Source organism: Puma concolor, chromosome B2, assembly GCF_028749965.1.
Source record: "Puma concolor isolate L17-30 chromosome B2, mPumCon1.1.hap2, whole genome shotgun sequence".
Lineage (NCBI taxonomy): Eukaryota > Metazoa > Chordata > Mammalia > Carnivora > Felidae > Puma > Puma concolor.
The window spans coordinates 17,152,188-17,174,060 of record NC_141671.1 but is presented as its reverse complement, the minus strand read 5'-3'; the positions used below and the strand labels follow the sequence as shown (position 1 = coordinate 17,174,060).

General features: G+C 40.9%; 1 long non-coding RNA gene across 1 annotated transcript; it reads left to right on the top strand.

Annotated features, from left to right (window-relative positions):
- The first annotated feature begins 1,255 nt into the window (after positions 1–1,255).
- Positions 1,256–21,001, top strand: LOC147580763 (uncharacterized). The gene is made up of 3 exons (XR_015250772.1): positions 1,256–1,322; positions 19,916–20,054; positions 20,374–21,001. It is a non-coding gene; the product is annotated as an uncharacterized LOC147580763 (long non-coding RNA).
- The last annotated feature ends 872 nt before the right edge of the window (positions 21,002–21,873 follow it).

Sequence of the window (21,873 nt, the reverse complement as noted above, 5' to 3'; positions counted from 1 at the left end):
AAGATATTGTGGGTATTGAGAGCTGGGTTCTCATTTCTGGGGGGAAAAAGTTATACATGAGGAAAGGGGGACAATAGAATAAGTTCTGGCATTGGATTAAAACTAAAGGTTGTCAGTATGAATTCATGGTTTTTAATACATATACATATTGATAGACACAAAATACAGATATCTACATGGGTTCGTATAGAGATATATATTTCCTGCTTTGTCTACTGAGAGGACCTAGAAGCAATTAGCACGCTCGGAGCCCAGATATCAGTTCTAAATGCTGTTCTCTAATAAAAGGAGCCAAGGCTCCTTGGAGAAAGTTCTGACTTCAGGACTGTTGAGAGGGAACATACAAGATAAGCCCAGAACATCTTTTGGTGCCAGAAAGTAAAGACCTGTTTGCAAATGATGGGGCTATATCAAAAGAACACAGGGACCAATTTGGAAGTGCTTCCAAAATGCCAAACCTGGAATAATTTGAGTGAAAAAACAAACTCTAGTATTGGATTATAACCTGTAGAATAGAATAAATACCCACTAGTCCATATTCGTATCAGTCAATCAATCAATCAGTCAATCAATCAATCAGTAGAGGAGAAGAGACTATGCTTCTTTACAATAGAATTCCAAGTAATAAATATGAAAGATGTGAGGAAAAGAGAAAATGACCATTTAGGCAAACATAAGAACCATGGACAAATGCTAAAATCAGTGGGCACGGTCACGATAGAAACTGAGATGAATATTTGCATAGCCTGAAAGCGTCTCCTAACAAGATAAATACTAATTAAAATGGGAGAGATCCTAATTTTAAATGGAGAAATCAGCAGATTCCACCTTAACCAATTGGTCAAAGTCAACATCATCGGTCATAAGATATACTGACATGATGTATCCCCTGATATGATGCCCTGGGAAGGGCACAACATCACTTCTGCCTTCTCACCAAAAATGCATAATGTCAATCTAATCCAGTGAAAATACTAGGTAAATGTAAATCGAGGGGTTTTCTAAATAATGACTGGCCAGTACCCTCCAAAAGTGTCAAGGTCGTGAGAAAGAGAAAAACGTTGAGAAATTATCAGAGTGAAGGAGACTAAGGAGGCACGACAATTAAATAACATAGGCGTTTACAGATTGAATCCTGGACCAAAAATAGACCCAAGTGAAAAAAAAACTGATGACATTTGAACGAGGATGGTGACATAGTTCATTGTATTGCATCAGTATTGCATTGTGTTGCTTTCCTCCTTTCGGTGATTGTGCTCTGCTTGGGTAAGCTATTTCCAGAAGCTGGGTGGACGTATAGAGGACTTCTTTGCAACTTTTCTGTAAGTCTGAAATCATTCCAAGTCTTAAATCCAGGCAAATAATATGGTTGTAACAACTTACAGATTTTACATATACTGACATTCATTTAACAAATACTTATGGAATGACTTTTCCGTGCCAAGCACCAGGCTAACAGACACCTAAGCGTCAGATGTATGATTTGCAAATATCTCCTCCCATTCAATAGTTTGTCTTTTCATTGTGTGGACGGTCTCCTTCACTGGCAGAAGCTTTTCAGTTTGATGAGGTCATGTTTGTTTCTTTTTTGCTTTCGTTGCCCCTGCCTTTAGAGTCAGATCCAAAAAACATCACTAAGACCAATGTCAGGGGGCTTTCTTGTAGGAGTGTCATGGTTTCAAGTCCTAGGTTCTGTAATCTATTTGAGTCATTTTTTTGTAAGATGGTGGTCCAGTGTCATTCTTTTGCATGTAGCTGTTCAGTTTACCCAACACCATTTATTGAAGAGACTGTACATTCCCCAGTGTATATTCTTACCTCCTTCATCATAAATTAATCGACCATAGAAGCATGGGTTTATTTCCGGGCTCTCTGTTCTGTTCCACTGATCTATGTGTCTCTTTTTATGCCAGTGCCATAGTGTTTTGACTATAGTATAGTTTGAAATCAGGGAGTGTGATACCTTCGGCTTCGTTTTTTCTCAAATTTGTTTTGGCTATTTGGGGTCTTTGTGATTCCACGCAAATTTCAGAACTATTTGTTCTGTGAAAAATGCCATTGGAATTTTGATAGGAATTGCATTCAATGTCTAGATTGCTTGGGTAGTATGGATATTTTAGCAATATTAATTTTTCCAATCCATGAGCATGAAGTATCTTGCCATTTATTTGTGTCTTCTCAAACTCTTTCATCAATGTCTTATAGTTTTCAGTGTATGAGTCTTCGCCTCCTTGGTTAAATTGATTCCTAGGTATTCCTAGGTATTTCATTGTTTTTGATGCAATTGTAAATGGGATTGGTTTCTTGGTTTCTCTTTCTGGTATCTTGTTATTAGTGCACAGAAATGCAACAGATTTTGGTAGACTTACTTTATGTCCTGCAACTTTACTGAAGTTATTTATTAGTTCTAACAATTTTTTTGGTGGGGTCTTTAGGGTTTTCTATATATAATATTATGTCATCTGCAAATAGTGAGTTTTACCTTTTCCTTACCAGTTTGGATGGTTTCTATTTCCTTTATTTTCCCCAATTGCTACAAGTAGGACTTCCAATACTAGGTTTAATAAAAATGGGAAAGTGAGCATCCTTGTCTTTGTTCCTGACCTTGGAGGAAAAGCTTTCAGCTTTTCACCATTTAGTATGATATTAGGTTTGGTTTTGTCATATATGGCCTTTATTATGGTTAGGTATGTTCCTCTATACCTATTTTATTGAGAGTTTTTATCATAAATGGATGTTGAATTTTGTCAAATGCTATCTCTGCATCTGTGGAGATAATATTACAATTGTTATCTTTTGTTAGCATGAGGTATTTATGTTGATTGGTTAGCAGATGTTGAACCATCCTTGCTTCCCTGGAATAAATCCCACTTGATTAGGGCATATGATCCTTTTCAGGTATTGTTCAATTTGGTTTGTTGATGTTTTGTTAAGAATTTTTGCATATATGTTTATCAGGGATATTGGTCTGTAATTTTCTCTTTTTTTGTGGTATCCTTGTCTGGTTTTGGTATCAAGGTAACGATGGCCTTGTAAAATGAGTTTGAAAGTCTTTCTTACTCTTCAATATCTTTGAAAACGTTTGAGAAAGATAGGTATTAATTTTTATTTGAGTGTTTGATAGGATTCACCAGTAGCTGCCTGGTCCTGGACTTGTGCTTGTTAAAAGGTTTTTGATTATTTATTCAATCTCTTTACTACTAATTGGTCTGTTTAGATTATCTATTTCTTCATGATTCAATCTTGGAAGAACCAAAGATTTGGGTATGTCATATTTCTTTTTTCATTTGTCTCTAGGAATTTTTTATTTCTCCTTGATTTCTTCATGTTTCCAGGAATTAACTGATTTTTCTAGGTTGTCCAATTTGTTGGTGTCTAATTGTTAATATTAGTCTTTTATGATCCATTTTATTTCTGGTGGTATGTTATAAATTCTCTTTTATTTCTGATTTTATTTATTTGAGCCCTATTCCTGCCCCCCCCCTTTTTTTTGGTGAGTCTAGTTAATGGTTTGTTAATTTTGTTTATCTTTTCAACAAGCCAACTCTTGGGGCACCTGGGTATCTCAGTAGGTTAAGCATCCAACTCTTGATATCAGCTCAGGTTGTGTTTTCATGGTGGTAAGATCAAGCCCCACTTCAGGCTCCATGTGGAGCCTGCTTGGGATTCTCTCTCTCCCACTCTCTCTGCCCCTGACCCCACTCAAAATAAATAAATAAACAGTAAAAAACAAAACAAAACAAAACAAAACAAAACAAAAAACAGCTCTTAGTCTCATTGATCTTTCTATGTCTTTTAGTCTCTATTTCATTTACTTCTTCTCTGATCTTTATTATTCCCTTCCTTCTACTAACTTTGGGTTTCATTTGTCCTTTTTTTCTAGTTTCTTTAGATGTAAAATTAGACTGTTTATTTGATAATTTTGTTGTTTCATGAAGGAGGCCTTTATTGTTATTTACTTTCATCTTAGAACCACTTTTGCTGTATCTGATAGATTTTGTCATATTTCTGTTTTCATTTGTCTCTATGAATTTTTTTTATTTTTCCTTAATTTCTTTAATGATCCAACTGTTGTTCAGTAGCATCTTGCTTAATCTCCACATTTTTGTGGTTTTTCCAGTATTCTTCTTGTAATTGATTTCTAGTTTCATTGTGGTTGGAAAAGATGCTTATGATTTCAATCTTTTTAAATTATTGAGATTTATTTTGTGATCTAACATGTGTTCTATCCTGGAGACTGTTCCATATGAACTTCAGAAAAATGGCTTCTACTGCTTTGGATCGAATTTTCTGTGTATACCTATTAAGTCCTTGTGGTTTAATGTGTCACCTAAGGCTGTGTTTCCTTATTGTTTTCTAAATGCCTGCATGTTTTAGAAATAGGAATTATGTCCAACCAACTCTATATACAAAAAGCAGATTTCCAATGTAATAAGCTAAGTAGGTCTTTTTTTAAGTTTATTTGTTTATTTTTGAGAGAGAGAGAGAGAGAGAGAGAGCATGAGCACAAACAGGGGAGGAACAGAGAGAGAGAATCCCAAGCAGGCACCTCAATGTCAGTACAGAGCCTGATGCAGGGCTCAAACTCATGAGCCATGAGATCATGACCTGAACTGAAATCAAGAGTCAAATGCTTAATTGACTGAGCCACCCACGCATCCTGTAAGCTTTAATCTGTAAAAATGGTAAGATAAAATACAGAAAAATATTTTTTATAATTTTGGGTTGGGGAAGACCTTTCTACACAGGATAGAAAATCTATATGCTATAAGGGAAAAATGGAAATTTTTAATTTCATAAAATTTAAATTTTTTGCATGATCAAAGGTACCATGAACAAGCTAAAAGACATGGGACAGGCTGAAAAACATTTAAATGTATATAAAGATGATTTACATATATAGAAAGAGATCCTATAAATACAGAGACAACAGAAAAACAGGAAAAGAATATGAACTGGCAATTTGTACATGCTAAAAAAGGATAATGGCAAATATTATATGCTCAATTCCATAATAAAAAATAAGTACAAAATGAAATAATAATTTCATACTTTTGCCAAACTGATGAAAATTTTTGAAGATTATTAATGTCCAATGTTGATGGTTAGATAGATGTGAAGTAAGCCGTCCACGTAATGAAACACACATATCTTTTGATTTGGTAATTTAATTACTATGAATCCATCAAAAATACTCAAATGTGTACATAGGAAGCATGTATGGAAAAGACCATTTGAATTGTTTGCAACAACAAAATATTAGGAAAACCTCAATATTCCTTAAAAGGGGAATGGGCAAAAAAATGTATAAAATATGCAGACATCAAAGTACTTTCCAATTATTAAAAAAGAATGAGGCAGTGTTTACATATAAATATGGAAAGATCAAGAAATTTGACGACAAGCAAGTTGCATAATCAATTGAGGCAATATGCTTTTATTTATATATAATGTATATGCAGACATGTAAGTAGATGGTAGAGAACTTACATATTTTACTCTGTATTTGTTTCATCTAATTCTTGGTTTGAATTTTTACATTGAGAATCGATTCATTCATGACACATGTAGCTAAAAATGTAAAGTGAAAAAATAAGATTCCTTATGATTTAGAGCAACTCTATGTAAATATAGTTATTTTGTCCAACTTTTAAGGTCACACTTACAAGGAAAAAATGGGCTAAAAGTAGAACGTGGAACCAAAAATATGTATTCCATAGATTAAACCAGGCAATAGATTTTCTTGGTAAAGCTTGAAAATGTGAATGATTTCATTCTAAACACAACTCATGGAACTATAGATCAAGTAAATTGCATCTTTATTTTGAAGGGTACAACATGGAGAGAGGGCTTAGAGTTTACCCAGCTATGGCTAATAACCTAGTTATTTTTACAGTGTGTGTTGGGGAACAGTATAGCCTGACTCCTAGCGTCCACTCAATTAGAAAAGAAACAGAAAAATGAATTTGTCCAAATGAATTTGAATACAATTCCTATGCTTAATGGAAATAAATGTTGAGCTAAAGAAGAAAAGCAGATGTAAGGTCTACAAAGCCAGGTGTAGAGAAACCGCTAGGTAACATGGAAACTAGAGAGCAAGAGTACAGAGCCAAGGTAAAGCTAGAGGGGATATTCGAGAAGCAGTGAACAAAAGCTAAAACTATGAGTCACACCATTTGAAAACACGTATTTGAGTTCTGATAATGTGAGTCAACTGATGGAGGAAATATTGAAATGCATAATTTCCCAGCTATCCACCCATTGTTCAAACCAGGAACTGGAGGTCATTGTTTATATTTCCCTTCCCTCACCTCTACATCCACTCCATCATCACAAGAAAAATGGCTCCATCCATCCAACTGCCAAAGTATCTTTCAAACCTTGCCACTGCATTCTACCTCCCATGCCTCCACTCTGGTGTCACCACTGTCTCATCTTCCCAGAACAACCACAGTGAACTCCTAACCCTTCGTTCAGTCCGCCCTCTTGTCCTTCCAACTCATTCATATAACAACCAGGGTGATCTCTTAAAAACTTAAATAGTCCTGTCCTATTCTGTTTAATGAGTCCCTACTTTCCAGGCCTGCCCTGTGGTGACCTTCAAGACATGACACTTGCTATGCCTTCCCTACTCCACCTCTCTCTCTATCTTCACTCTCCTTGTTCACTAAGCCAGTCTTGCTTCCTTTCTCTCCCTGTGTTCCTTCTCAGGTCCATCATACTCTTTTCCCCCAAGTTCTTGCTTGATGGAGCCATTCTCATCATTCAAGTCTCAACTGAAATGATATTTACCAATAGATGCTTCCCTGACTACAAGATCTAAAGCAGCCCTCACATCAACCATTTTGGTCTCAGACCTTTTCTTCCATAGTATGTACAGAAATGTGTTATTACATATTAATTTTAGTGTATGCCTGTTTCATGTACATCCTCTCCCCTACTGTATAGATTCAAAGAGGGAAAGGACTATGTCTATCTTGTTCTCCTCTATATTCTCAGTACTTGGTATGCGGTAAGTGTTCAGTAAATGAATAGGTAAACCCAGCATCATCATGTCCAGAAATACTTTAATAGGACAGAAGTGCCTAACAAGGTAAAGATTAATAGGAATAGCTAGTAGTCATGTGATTTAAAGATAGAAATGATAATATAAGGATAGATAAAGGGCCCTCTAGGGATGTCAAATGGCTTCCCAGACACACAGTGTGTTGGGAAGTCAACATGGCCATCATGTGTGCCCTTCACTTATTGGATCTAGAATAATTTTGTCAGTGAACCCATGGTGATTTATGACTGACTCATACTGAATAAACCTATGACAGTTCTATGTGTACGTTACAATGCCGACCCATTAATCTATAATAAAAAATACAACTGTCAAGTCAACCTGATCCTCAATCTTTGTTTAGCTAAATAACTCCCTATAGGAGAGAGATAGATAGCTAAATTATATGCAAATGATAACCACAGCTCAGAAAAGATTCCTGGGCACAAATTACTTACGCAGCTGAAGTACTATCATTTTAGACTAAGTCGCCCTTATCTTACTCCTGGATCCTTACAGCAGCCTCCCAACTGTTCTCTACACTTATCTATTAAGCAGATAGCAGCAAAGTGCTTCTTTAAAAACATCCATCCAATCACCTCTCTCTATTTAAAACCCTTCCATTGTTCTTTTTACTTTAGAAGGAAATCCAGCTCCCTATTCATGTTAGCTCCGTGTGTTCTGTGCCTTGCCACGTTTCCAATCTCATCAGATGCCCCTCTCCCCAACCCTCTAGATGTCCCAATACACTGGTGTGCTTTCAGATTGACAGACTGAGTACACAAATGGACAATGGCCAGACCATATGTAAAAATAGAACTCTGACCCACAGCCTGCAACAACCAGCCCAGGAAACAAACTCATTATCTACAGTAACCAGCCAAGGAAACCAGCCTGCTTCTTATGAGTCAGACTTGTAGGAAGTCAGGCCACTATCTCTAACAACTGATCCAAGAAACCAAACAATAACCCCTCAACAATTGGACCAAAATGGCCAGGACTTATTAATAACTGATAGCCTTTGAGTCCCTGCCAGAACATAAGTGGCAATGGCTAACTCCCTTGCTATGGCAAGCTTGGAATAAATGACCTTTGCTTATTCTCTTTTGGTTGGTCTTCATTTATTTCCACAAGACTCTTCACTGTAATAAGTTGTTTTCTTTCCTGAAAACTTGCTTTTCCTGTTTTATTTGCCTAAAATTGTTCCTCAATCCTTCACATGGACAACTCCTTCCTGTTTTTTAGATTTTTGCTTGCATATTTAAGACAACTTCTCTAATCCTCCTTTTGAAATATTCCCGTCCCAGCCTGGTTTTGGTGTCATTACAGCACTTACCACAACGTACAATCATTTTGTTTATCTTTTCCATTTACCTGTATTTTAGCTATCACCCCCACCTATCATCACTAGAATGAAGCTTTGTGAGGATAGAGAATCTCTCTCTCATTCACTTAGACTGGTGTAGACCTAGAATAAAACCCCCAAAATAACAGGGACTGAAGAAATATGTTGAATGACCGAATGGGTGAATACATGATTGCATATCTAAAGGAAATGTAGACCCAAGGTAAGAAACAATTGTGCTTAGCCACCCATTGAGATAACTAGATGTTGGATGAGTCTATGGTGCTACACTTTTACTGGCCTCCCTTAGACCCAACTTGATCCAGAACGTCCCACTTCAAAGCAGAGGATGAAGGAGAGGCATTGCCCAAGGATGAATGACCAAAACATTCTCACAAAGTCTATGAGCCTCAAACATCTGAGTCGTATTATCCCTCGAGCCATCAATTGTTAACCAGACCTCCTCAGAATCTAACCCTCAATGTCAGCTACTTCTATTCAAGTTTCCAAGAAAGAGGTGGAATTTCGTGTCTGAACAAACCATAAGCCTTGTCCTTGAAGGTGCTTTCAAATTGAACCATTGGCCACAACTTCATTATACACAAGCCCATCAGTCGGAGTTTATCAGAGAAACAGAACCAACAAGATAAAGAGGGAGTCAGAGAGAGAGATGGAGAGATATATAGATGTACAGTTGACCAATGAACAACATGGATTTGAACTACGTGGGTCTAGTTAGACATAGATTTTTTTTCAATAAATATAGTAAGTCCTATAGGTGTGTTTTCTCTTCCTTATGATTTTCTTAAGAACGTTTGCTTTTCTCCAGCTTACTTTGTTGTAAGGATACAATATATAACAGTATATAATACAAACATGTAAAATACGTGTTAATCTACTATTAGATCCTGTTTAAAGGATCATTTCAGCTGCCAGGTTGGGAAAAACTATAAGGGGAGCAAAGGCAGAAGCAGTGAGATCAGTCTGGAAGCTAATGAGCAATTCAGGAAAGAAAGGGTGATAGCACGACTTTGGTGATGGCCATGAAGGTGGTGGAAAGCGGTCAGAATTTGGATACTTTCTACAAATAAAACCAAATATATTTTCTGAATAATCAGATGTGAGGAGTGAAAAAAAGAAAGGGATCTGCTACCCACTAAGATGGGGAAGGCTGAAGGGGGAGCTGGTTTTGTGGTACAGATTGGGAGTGCATTTTTGGACATGTTGATCTAAAAGTCTTTATTAGACATCCAAGTAATGACGTCAAGTAGGCATTTGTCATAATAAATCTCTGCTTGTGGGAGCCGTCAGCATGTGGAGAGTGAAGCTACGAGATGGGATGAAATCAGTAAGGGAGTGAGAGTTGAATAGAGGACAGAGTCGAAGGCTGATCCTGGGAGCATCCTGGCAGGAAGCACTCTGGAGAAGAGTAGGACCCACCAAAGGAAATGAAGAAGGAACAATCAGGAGGTGGAAGGAAGAAACAAGTGAGTGTGGGATCCCGGAAAGCAAGTGAGGAAACTATATCAGGATGGAGTGATCCACAGTGTCCAATGCTGCTGGGACAACAAGTCAGATGAGCCGAGACCTGGGGCCTGGACAGGAGTGTGGCCACCCCTGGTGACCTCGACAAGAGGAGTTTCAGCAGGGGTGCGGGATGAAAGTTTGGTTGGATGGTTTAGAGAGGGGACCGGAGGAGAGTAGTGGGAAACAGTGAGTAACAATAACTCAAAGACTTTTGCTGCAAGGGGATCAAATAAATGGGACCGTACATAGGGACCAGAGAAGTCTTTCCTTAGGAGGAATTCCAGCAGAAGAACCCAGTAGCAGGGGGAATGCTGATGAAAGAGAGAGAGAGGAGAAAATTGCTGGGGCAGGTCACAGCAAGTGGGATTTAGTGGAGAGGAAGGGTTGTCTTCACATAGGAGCTTGGCTAGTTCAGCTACGGAGAAAGGCAGTAACAACATGCAGAAATGTGCCATCTGTAACCCTTGACGTGCTCCCTGTGACACTGAAGAAAGGCTGGCTGCCTCTACAGGGCCAGAGCAGGCAGAAGAAAATGTTGTTGTGAATCTTGTCCCTTGGTAACTTCAAATGTTCCTTTGTTAACGTGGAGAGACATCAGTTCCGTAGGTGACCATTTCCTTCATGAAAAGGCGAGGGGCATATATATTTCCACGTCAACCCCCTTCCCCCCCCCCCCAGACAGATAGACGCCCCAGTGGTATTTGAAGCAATCATCCGGGACCCTGTCTGTGTTTGGCTTCTAACCTACTTCTACCCATTCCATACCACCAAGCTCCTGCTTTGTCTTTATCTCAGACTTTGGCCCTTTTTCTGGGCCTTGGGAATTGGCATTGCATTCTGGTTCCTGGTAGGATTCTAATACTTCCTACTAACTTTGGCTAGGACTCACCCCCCGCCCCCCCTTAGCTCCTGGCTGGCTTGAGCTGCATAACCTATTTCCAGCTCTTTGAAACCGAGTCCCTGATTTGACTCACTTGGCTAATGCACTAGCCTGGATATTGTTTATCACCCATCAAGAAGGGAGTAGATACATTCAGTGACAACTGGGATTTTGCCATGAAAACAAATTCAAAACAGCAAAGTGAATTACCACTGATAACATATATGTAATTGTTTACTATACTGTAGCCCAGGCTCATAAATCAATAACAGCTGAAAGGACCCTATTGATGAAACAAATCTATAGGATGCTGTGGTAGGTAGAATTCTAAGATGGCCCCTCACATTTCCCACTCCTTCCTAAATGTTTGCACCCCGCATAATCTCTGGAGCTATGAAAATGGATTTCTCTAGTTGGTATTGAAATAATTCAGAGGTTTAAAACACAAGAAAGACTCCATGGACAGGCTGTTGCTGGCTTGAAGATGGAGGGAGCCACGTCTCAGAACAGCAGGCAGCTCCTAGAACCTACGCGTGAGCCCCAGCTGACAGCCAGGAAGGAATTGGGGACCTCAGTCCTACAACCATAAGAAATGAATTCCGCCAACAACAAGTATGAACTTGGAAGCAGATGTTTACCCAGGGCCTCCAGACGGGAGCTCAGTCTGGCTGATTGATTTTAGCTTCATGAGTCTCTGAGCAGAGAACCCAGCTGTGTCGTGCCATACTTTTGACCTACAGATTAGTGAGCTAATAAGTGGGTATTGTTTTAAAACCCTAAATTTGTGATAATCTGTTACATGTTAACAGCAGACAAGTGGAAATGTCATGGGCCAGTAGCGGCAGGTCCTTGGCAAATGGGTTTTAGAATATCCATCCGGGGTGCCTGGGTGGCTCAGTTGGTTGAGCGACCAACTCTTGATTTTGGCTCAGGTCACGATCTCTTGGTTCGTGAGTTCGAGCCCCACATCAGGCTCTGTGCTGAGAGTATAGAGCCTGCTTGGTATTCTCTCTCTGCTTCTCTCTCTCTCTCTCTCTCTCTCTCTCTCTCAAAATAGGTAAATAAACTTAAAAAAAAAAATGCCCATCCAGACAAGACAGGTAGCCTATGGAGAGGAGCTACAGAATGTTCCTGTAGCCTCTGAGAAAGGCAGATTCCACCTTTATCTTCTACTCCAAGCCCTCAGTCACTGTGGTCTTCTTTCCTTAGTCAACCCTCCCCCTTCTACGTTGCTGCTCTGACTGTTACCCGAGATGGACATTTGACATGTGTGGGCTTTGGTTTCTCACATCGATGCTGCTACTCCTTGACTTATCCTCGATTCCACACAAGGACCAATCTAGCTCCTTGCCACTAACTACCCTTCTTCTCCTTTCCCCACCTCAGAGCCAGACTAATGTTCATTAAACTCTGAATCCCAGTCTGCACACGGCACAATGGGTTTGGGAGTGGGGGAGGTTGTTGGGACTGGTCAAGCCTTACTTTCCCGGAAGGAAAGCGCTGCAAATACGCAGTAGCCATGTGAGGCCCGGAGCTCCAATCTGGGTATTTGAACTAGGTTCATTTCTTCCTTGCTTGGAGAGGAATTAACACCAACAGCATTGATGTGACAGCCCAAAAGGGTGACACTGGATGTTCTAAATTCAATTTATCTTCTTTACCTTGAATATCTGATGTTTTGAAACGACCTAGAAATTCTTCAGGTTCTATATCTAGAAATAGATCTTTAGATATTCATAAAATCCTAAAATGAGAGATTTATGTAATCCCAAAATTATAAAATTAAGGATTTTTCTGATCCTGCTGGGCTGTCCTACAACAGGACCCAGCGGAGAAGCCTCTAGACTGTGGGTTCAGCAGTTACTAGTGCTGAGCTGTGGTAATGACATAGCAAGGAAGTTGCTACAGCCAATATCAGCGAGATGCTCAGAAGGGGAAGGTAGAACGTAAGCAGGAAACACCATGAGAAGATTGGCTATAGGACTTCAAAATCTCTCTGAGTGGCTAAGAGAGGCCAGGGCTGGATTAGGCCAACAAGCAGGAGGAATGAGAATGGGGTGGGGGTTGGGGGGGTGGCATGCCAAATTGGGATCCGACGCTAAGAGCTACTGAATTGGCATATCAGGGTCTGACAACAAGTGGATGGCAAAGCTGAACACACCGGGTACCACGGGACCGTCAGGGTGAGGAACCTGTGACTACGGAGTTTTTCCGTTCTACCAAGTATCATCGCGTGGGTTTTGCGCATGTGTTTTCTTCTCAACTGCCCTGTGAGATCAGGTACTACCAGCTCCATTTGACACATGCAGAAATGGACGCCACTCAGATTGGATAAATGACTCCTCTCGGATTATACGCGTAGTAAAACAACAGAGTTAGGATTCGGACTAAGTGACCTCCACTGGCGGCACCCGGCCATGCTGCTGCCTGATGGCTCCTCCCTTCACAGAGGCACCACCGAGTCCATGATGATTATACTCCATTCTTCGATGACGATTTCTGGACCACCTATTACAGACCAGGGACTCTACACAGTGCTATTGAGCTCTTCTTCTCTTGGCTCTGTCATCCATGGTCTAGTGCGAGCTCATCATAGAGTTGCACGCATGGGGAATGGGGATTTTTGTGAGCTGTATGAATGTGGTAACAGCAGTAAAGACATATCGGGCGTACTGAATGCCCGTACTGAATGCCCGGGCATACTGAATGTGCTTCAGACACTGTGCCAATGCCAGAAATGCCATAGACCGCAAAACAGTTCTCTTATTTCACGACTACGCCTTGCGGTTCCTGCTCTAGGGGAAAGCCTTTGCAAACTTCAGAATGGTCTCTAAATAGTCTCAAAATCTTTTTTTCTTTAATATATGAAACGTATTGTCAAATTGGTTTCCATACAACACCCAGTGCTCATCCCGAAAGATGCCCTCCTCAATACCCATCACCCACCCTCCCCCCTCCCTCCCACCCCCCATCAACCCTCAGTTTGTTCTCAGACTCTCATAAGAGTCTCATGCTTTGGCTCTCTCCCCCTCTAACCTCTTTTTTTTTTCCTTCCCCTCCCCCATGGGTTTCTGTTAAGTTTCTCAGGATCCACATAAGAGTGAACACATATGGCATCTGTCTTTCTCTGTATGGCTTATTTCACTTAGCATCACACTCTCCAGTTCCATCCACGTTGCTACAAAGGGCCATATTTCGTTCTTTCTCATTGCCACATAGTACTCCATTGTGTAAGTAGTCTCAAAATCTTAAGCGAGGTATCCTAAGGACTTGTTCCCCTTTAAAAGTGAAAGTAGACCGATTGGCCTGGAGGGGATCAGCAGAAATAAGCCAAGAGATTTCCAGTAAATACGTGGCTGGAGAATTTGGGTAAGTTCCAAGCTCAAAAAGCCTCTGTCAGAGTCATCTGAAGAAAGCAGGGAAAGAATATGATTGTAACTGTGAACTTTGGAGCCTCATCAATAAACCTCATCTAGACAAAGGTGTTAAGAGAGAAGATAATCTGACTGGAGCTTAACAACAGGGTATTCTAATAGAGATCAAGAATTTGTTGGCGTTCATCTACTACTGCCAGTAAAAACAGATAGTCTGTCTCTCTCTCAAAAATAAAGAAACACAGGGGCGCCTGGGTGGCGCAGTCGGTTAAGCGTCCGGCTTCAGCCAGGTCACGATCTCGCAGTCCGTGAGTTCGAGCCCCGCGTCAGGCTCTGGGCTGATGGCTCGGAGCCTGGAGCCTGTTTCCGATTCTATGTCTCCCTCTCTCTGCCCCTCCCCTGTTCATGCTCTGTCTCTCTCTGTCCCAAAAATAAATAAACGTTGAAAAAAAAAATAAAGAAAGAAACATTAAAAAATTTTATAAAAAAAATAATAGTGGGCCGTGACTGAAATTTACTTCCTTCTTGGCCACTGTAGTGTTCTGGAATACCTTGAGACTTCTCACTCTGGGACCTGCAGGTATAATGCAACTTTTGGACGTTACGCCAGGTGATTCATACAAAGTCTTCTTTTGCACAATGGTCTTTCTTCTTAACGAATTCGCTTTCCACATCCTGGAATGTGCAATCAGAAAATTGAATCTATCCCCATGGAGCTGAAGGCAGAGTGATCTGTGTCGATCGGCAAAACCTTTGAATTATGTTTTTCTTGTATCCTCCTGAACTTATTGGAAGCCTGCTGTTTAGAGGCAGTGTTTCTATTAGAAACAACTGCTTTGATATCTCTGGAGGGGAACGAAGCTCTCTTACTGGCTACGGTCTTCCCCTGGGGTGCCCATGATGAATAATTTAAGCAGCATTTTGGGGGACATGCATTCTAAACAGACGAGTGATCCAAAATGTCTTCCAGATTTCAATGTTGATGTCGATGACTACAACAGAAGAGGAAGGCTGAGGACAGGCTATGGATTCTATTTCATAGAGATAAGTGACGGAGCTTGTCAACACCATGCTTTTTAAAAATATCTTATTTTTAATTGTGGTAAAAAAAACGGTAATTATACGGTTCAGGGGTGTTAAATGTATTCACATTTGTGCACAAGGGATCTCTAGAGCTTTGTTTAGCTTGTAAATCTGAAACTCGGTATCCATTGAATGACCCCCCTCCATTTTTCCCCTCCCCTCACCCTCTGGCAACCTCCATCCTACATTCATACTTCAATGAGTTTGGCTACTTTCAATACTTTGTATAAGTGGAATCATAAAGCCTTTGTCTTTTCGTGACTGGCTAACAATATGCTTTTGATAATAACACCAGTTCCTTCTGTTAAGAAGCAACAGAGGACGTTATTTTGTCATTATGGCAATAGTGAACATATACTTCAGGGGTGTTCAACGTGCTAATAGTTTTACATTCGGGATCTCGGTTGGTCCTTAGAGATAACAGCCCTTAGAGACAGATACGACGACTGCCTCCATGTTACAGATGAGGACACAGGGCTGTAAAACCAGAAAGGCTGAGTAACTGACCCAACATCACACAGGTAGCAGGTGTTATCATTGGCATCCACAGCCAGCTGGTCAGACCCTTCCACCTGCACTCAACCACTAGACCACACTGCTCCGCAATAATGTCTGTAATTTGCCAGAGATGCAATGATCTTCTCTTCCAAATCTCCATTTCATCTCTTGGGGACAAGATAGATAGATGTTTTTCCAGTACCCTTGTTATGCCAACATCCAATTTGGCAGTATCTTTTTTTTTTTTTTTCAACGTTTATTTATTTTTGGGACAGAGAGAGACAGAGCATGAAGGGGGGAGGGGCAGAGAGAGAGGGAGTCACAGAATCGGAAGCAGGCTCCAGGCTCTGAGCCATCAGCCCAGAGCCTGACGCAGGGCTCGAACTCACGGACCGCGAGATCGTGACCTGGCTGAAGTCGGACGCTTAACCGACTGCGCCACCCAGGCGCCCCATTGGCAGTATCTTTAAAGCAGTCATCTTAAGACAAGGTTTCCCCAGATTTTTCAAGGAAGCTTGATGCAATTAGTGCGGCAGGTACACGCCATATCCTCCATGCACCCGACCTCGTTCCTATCTGCAACGGATAGTTTCTAGGCTCCTGACAGCTTCTCTTAGTTGCTCTGAGTGTTTTTGGTTTTTGGTCGCCCAAACCCTGTGAGCTTGTCCAACAAGCGCGCAGGGCAGCTGGGAACCCTGGGGATGTAACACCCCTGGGGCAATGCCCGACCAACAGGGATGACAGTAAGGGGATGCAATGCCCTAGCTCCCCTAGGCGTTACTCCTCCCCCATTCCTTCCTGCTACATTTCTGCTTCTCCCCGTGCCCTCATTTGCACCTCCTGGGATGACTCAGTAAATGACTCCCAAGTTCTTCTCTGGGGTGTGCTAGGGAACCCAAAGGAAGACATTTAGCAAACATGAAAGTGGAATTACAATGCCGGCTACTGCCCAGTTGGTTGCTTTTGCTGTCATTTGCAACAGAATTGCGTCCTCAGACCAGTTGTTCGCTGGAGTAGCGAGGGATGCGCGGCATTGACCAGGGGACTGTTGGGCAAATACGACTGGGCTAGTTCACCAGAGCGTGGAAGTGCGGAATTCAGAAGGAACTGGTCAGCCTTGCACAACGGCCCCTGGTAAACAGCACAGACACTGTATCATTTTAAACGACAAACAGCGCAAAGTAAATTGGAACTAAAGTGTATGTGTCATTGTTGGCTCTTTGCAGAATAAACGAAATGCAAGCTGAGCAAATCTAAAAGGCAAATCATTTCCTCTCTGTCTGAGTAAGCCACCTGTGGGTCTGTGTTCTTTGGTACTAAGCGCACCATAAGTGGTTATACAATGGGTCTCCGTGTATTTCCCATGAACACTACTAGTGAGCTAGACCAAGCATTCAAGGGAAAATAAAACAGTAAATGCATGGTACAAATTGATTTTATTAAAGAAACATTTCACTCCATCAGAAAGGGAAATAAGCACATTGAACTCATTAGGAAAGGATGAAAACATTATTTTGTCACAGTCCTGAGAAGCTGCTTCTAGTCTAAGTGACTAATCGGAAGTTAATCAATCTTAAACAATCAAGCAAATACCCTGCCGTTATATGCAATTCACCCTACAGAAACCTGGCATCCAAACCTTCACATAGCATGAGAAAGAAGGCGCTTTCATGGTTCAGGAAGTCCAAACACATGAAATTTGGCTCAAGAAACTCACAAATGAATAACAACTACCCAAACCAAATAACAATAAAGCGATTCCAGAATGAAATTTAGTGCTTTCATTTTCTCAAAATAAGTTGGTTTCAAGGGGAACATGTGAACAATGAAACAAAGACAACTAAAATATGGGATGGTTCCAAGTGATAACATAAGTGTTTTTTTAAGTCAAAATTAGATGGAAAATTACCACAGCATCATTTGCACTGAGAAATTTCCCCAAATCTCCTCCTACCATGACAATAATTGAAGAAAAAGAACTGTGAAAGAAGAATAGGATTAATTAAAAGGCAAAGTCAAAATGAATGACTCTCTGCCTTCCATGATAATAATCACATAAACAACAACGAAACAAAAAAACAAAGCTCTGAGAAGGAGGAAAGTTAGGCGTTTCTTAATTTAGTTTGAGATGTTTCCTTTGGAATGAAGTCAGAAGAACTCGTTTTGTTTAGCCACAGTTTTATCTATCTCTAGGTGTGTCAGCCTTATCTATATTTAAGATAGAAGATTATTGAGCAGAAGGATTGTGGTTTACTTACATGAAACACAGTGAAATTTGGTGTATAAATCTGGGAATGATTTTCTTTGCACTAATTTGAAGAGTTATTGATTAATTTGACCCTCTAATGTGCAGTGCTGAGTAATTATTGGACTGAATGTACATGAGAATGTGGATACTCTGAACACATCCCAGTTTGGGAGGGCACCTTCCGTGGGTTGGGACAACATTGTGAGGGATCACCGGCCAGTGAACGAAGCCTGCTGGGATAGCAGAGAAGGAGTCCTGTAGAACTTGACTCTGGACAGCCACTAGGGAACAAACCTTCATATATAGAAGGCCAGTTTTGTCAACTTTTGAGTATTGACATTTTATGAAATTTTAGTTTTTTGTTTTGTTTTGTTTTAGAGAGACAGCGCGTAAGCGGGAGAGGGGCAGAGGGAAAGAGAGAATCTCAAGCAGAATCCAACATGGGTCTTGATCCCACAACCCTGGGATCATAACCTAAGCCCACATCAAAAGTCAGACACTCAACCAGCTGAGCCACCCAGGCACCCCTGAGTATTGACATTTTAAATCCTTGACCTTCATAAAAAACATAATGTGAAACTGTTTGAGTGTTTATGGCATCTATTGCTTTGTGTTGAAGGCAATGCATTAAGCATTGGAAGAACAAAAATGGGAATTAGGCTTTTCCTCAGTGAGCTTACACTCCAATGGGGAGACATACTATCAATTTTTTCTACAGGAAGTGGTATATAAATAAAGAGAGAGAGAGAGAGGGAAAGGAAGTTAAATATTCTGGAGGTCAGAGTCAAAGTCCGCTTGAGAGAAGGATCTAGAATGACTCCTGGATTTCTGGCCCAAGTTACCATGTAGCCATTTGAGAGATGGGAATAGGAATATCCCACCAGAAGCAAAGATTAAGCAAATGGTGATGAGTTCATTTATGAGTTGATGTCAATGGTTATGAAGATGGTGTGGAATATATCGCCTTAAAATGTCCCTAAAACTGACATATTAAAAAAAGTCATTGATGGTAGCGTGCATTTTTGGCATTTGGCTTGTTGTTATAAAATGAAAATGAAATCTTTCGTATACCACACACACAAACGCGCGCGCACCCACACACACACACACACACACACACACACACACACACGTTCCCCCATTACTTCCGTCCAAAGGCTGCTGTGTCTGGACTTCGGCACAGGTAGCTGTCGGTCCCCTGAGAGCATAAGGCAGCTGTCTTCATGGAACATTGTCCTCTCCTCTGTGGTCAGAAGACCATCTATTTACTGCTTCTCTGACCACCTTTACGTTCCTGTGAGGACTAAAGCAACAACCATTTACCTCTTAGGATCTCCAAGGAGTTATAATTTTTTTTTTTTTCTTGACCGGTTCCTTGCCAAATCTTTATTGTTTCTTGGCCTCCAAACTAACACAGGAACAGATACTAGTTCTGTTCTTTCCTCGAGTTCACCACCAACCACAGCGCTCCGTGGGACCTGTTGCAGCCACAGCGCTCTCGTATCTGGAGTCGAGAGTGCCCAGCGGCTGCCTGCTTGCCCCCCTCTGAGAGCAGGCTGGGCAGTTTTGTCCTGAGCATTTCCAACTTCAGTCACTTCAGAAGTCTGAAGTTGCCAAGTGTCTTGACTTCTGAAAAACAGGCTAAAGACAAGCCTGTTCAAATGGAAAAGGGTTTTGTTTGTTTGTTTGTTTTTACCTCAGTTCCCGCCAAGTGGTTCTGGAAATGATGGTTTTCCTGCCATAACAAATCTGAAAAAAAAAAAAAAAATAGCAAATAAACCTTGCACTTGCTTCCTATTATGAAAGGATTTGGATGATGTGTTCAGAAGACTGTGTTCTGAAGGCAAAGAAAACCCCTAGAAGGTTGGGGATAGGAAATGACAGTCTCCTTCTCTCTCTTGCTCCTCTGCCCCAGGATAGAAGAAGCTAACTTAAGAGATTTTACCCCGAGATCGAAACACTGTGCTCTAGCTGGCCTCAATGTTTCTTGGAGGAAGCTTCACTGAGCCCACGGTTTCTGCAGGAGTCCCAGAGGATGACCGCTCCAGATGACAGTAAGACTAGCCCCATGTTGTTTTGTTGTTGTTGCTGTTGTTTTTTGTTTCATCCACACCAGATCATGCCCTGAGTGTAGCATGACCATCCATTTCTCGGTGTTCTCCCCACTTTTCTGCTTCCCGTATGCCTCTCTCCCTCCTCAGGGGACGCGTGATATCTTATCCCTTTGTCATTTTGGCCCTTTGGAAAGTATTCTCAGTTCCCTCACCTCAGTTGTCGTATCAGTGGTCAGATACCTCCATTATCGTTCCTAGCATACAGCATTGTGGTCATCGGCTGTGGTCACCACATGGACTGGCTCTTATTTATCCCCAGAAACTCGCAAAGGACCTGACACGTCTTAGATTCAGGAAACGTCTGTGGAATGGGATGGAACTAATTGGATCAAAGAAGGATGTGTTGCCTGATGTTTTTCTTTCTTCAAGCATTTCAGCCCCTGTGGGGTGAAGCAATATTATCAATATCATCAGACCAGACATGGTGGACAATGAACTATCAAAGAAGTCCTACTTCAGCTCCCTAAATTCCAGCATTTGTACTGTATGCAACATCAAATGACGTGTAGGAAAAAGAGAAACCCTGAGGAAGTACAGTAAAACCTTGGTTTGCGGCCATAATTCATCCCAGAAACATGCTTGCAATCCAAAGCACCTGTATATCTAAGCGAATTTCAAGAACCATTGGCTCAAGGTGATCATGGGATGTTCGGCATCATGCACTACTCGCATTGCAAGACGTCGCTCGTTTATCAAATTCAAATTCCTTAGAAATGTTTGCTCGTCTTGTGGAGCGCTCACAGAACATGTTCCTCGCAATCCAAGGTTTTAATGTATCAGGGATTTACACAAAGCAAATTTCAAGAAAAGAAATAACTTAAGTATCGATGGGGGAAAAATAGAATTATCTTTATGCAACCATTTACTCTAGCTGGTCCTACTTTTTCCAAAATTGCCCCCTCTCCTTTGTTTTTTTTTTTTTTGTATGAAGTTCTTTCTTATACATATCATAGGACAACTCTGGTTAGGCTTGTCTCCCCCACCCCCCCCACCCCCACTGTCAGACACACCTGTCTTGGCCAAGTAATCAGGTTGGTTGCTGCACACATGTTCCTCTTCCTCCAATTTCCTAGTCTCCAATGGTCTTTTTCTGCATGTCCCCTGAATTGCATTTTCCCTCATCCACTCTCTGTGACTTTGTCAATTTCCTCTTCTCTTTGGAAGTGTTATTGCCTATGCTAATTGGCTTTCTTTATTTCAAATTGAGTAATTGGGAAACTCCATATTAACTATACATCGTTTTTGAATAATGAGTTCAAACATCATTTTGGCAGAGTTTAATACTTTATGCATGCTGCTTGAGAAATAATGCACTTGTTATATACAACGGAGTATTACTCGGCGATCAAAAAGAATGAAATCTTGCCATTTGCGACGACGTGGATGGAACTGGAGGCTATTATGCTAAGCGAAATTAGTCCGAGAAAGACAAATATCCTGTGACTTCACTCATAGGAGGACTTTAAGAGACAAAGCAGATGAACATAAGGGAAGGGAAGCAAAAATAATATAAAAACAGGGAGGGGGACAAAACACAAGAGACTCTTAAAAACAGAGAACAAACAGAGGGTTGTTGGAGGGGTTGTGGGGGGGGTGGGCTAAATGGGTCAGGGGCACCAAGGAATCTACTCTTGAAATCATTGTTGCACTGTATGCTAACTAATTTGGATGTAAATTTTTTAAAAAAAATTAGAAGAAAAGAAAAAAAAATAATGCACTGTGTAAAGAAAACAGTAAACATGTGAGGTAATGATATGTT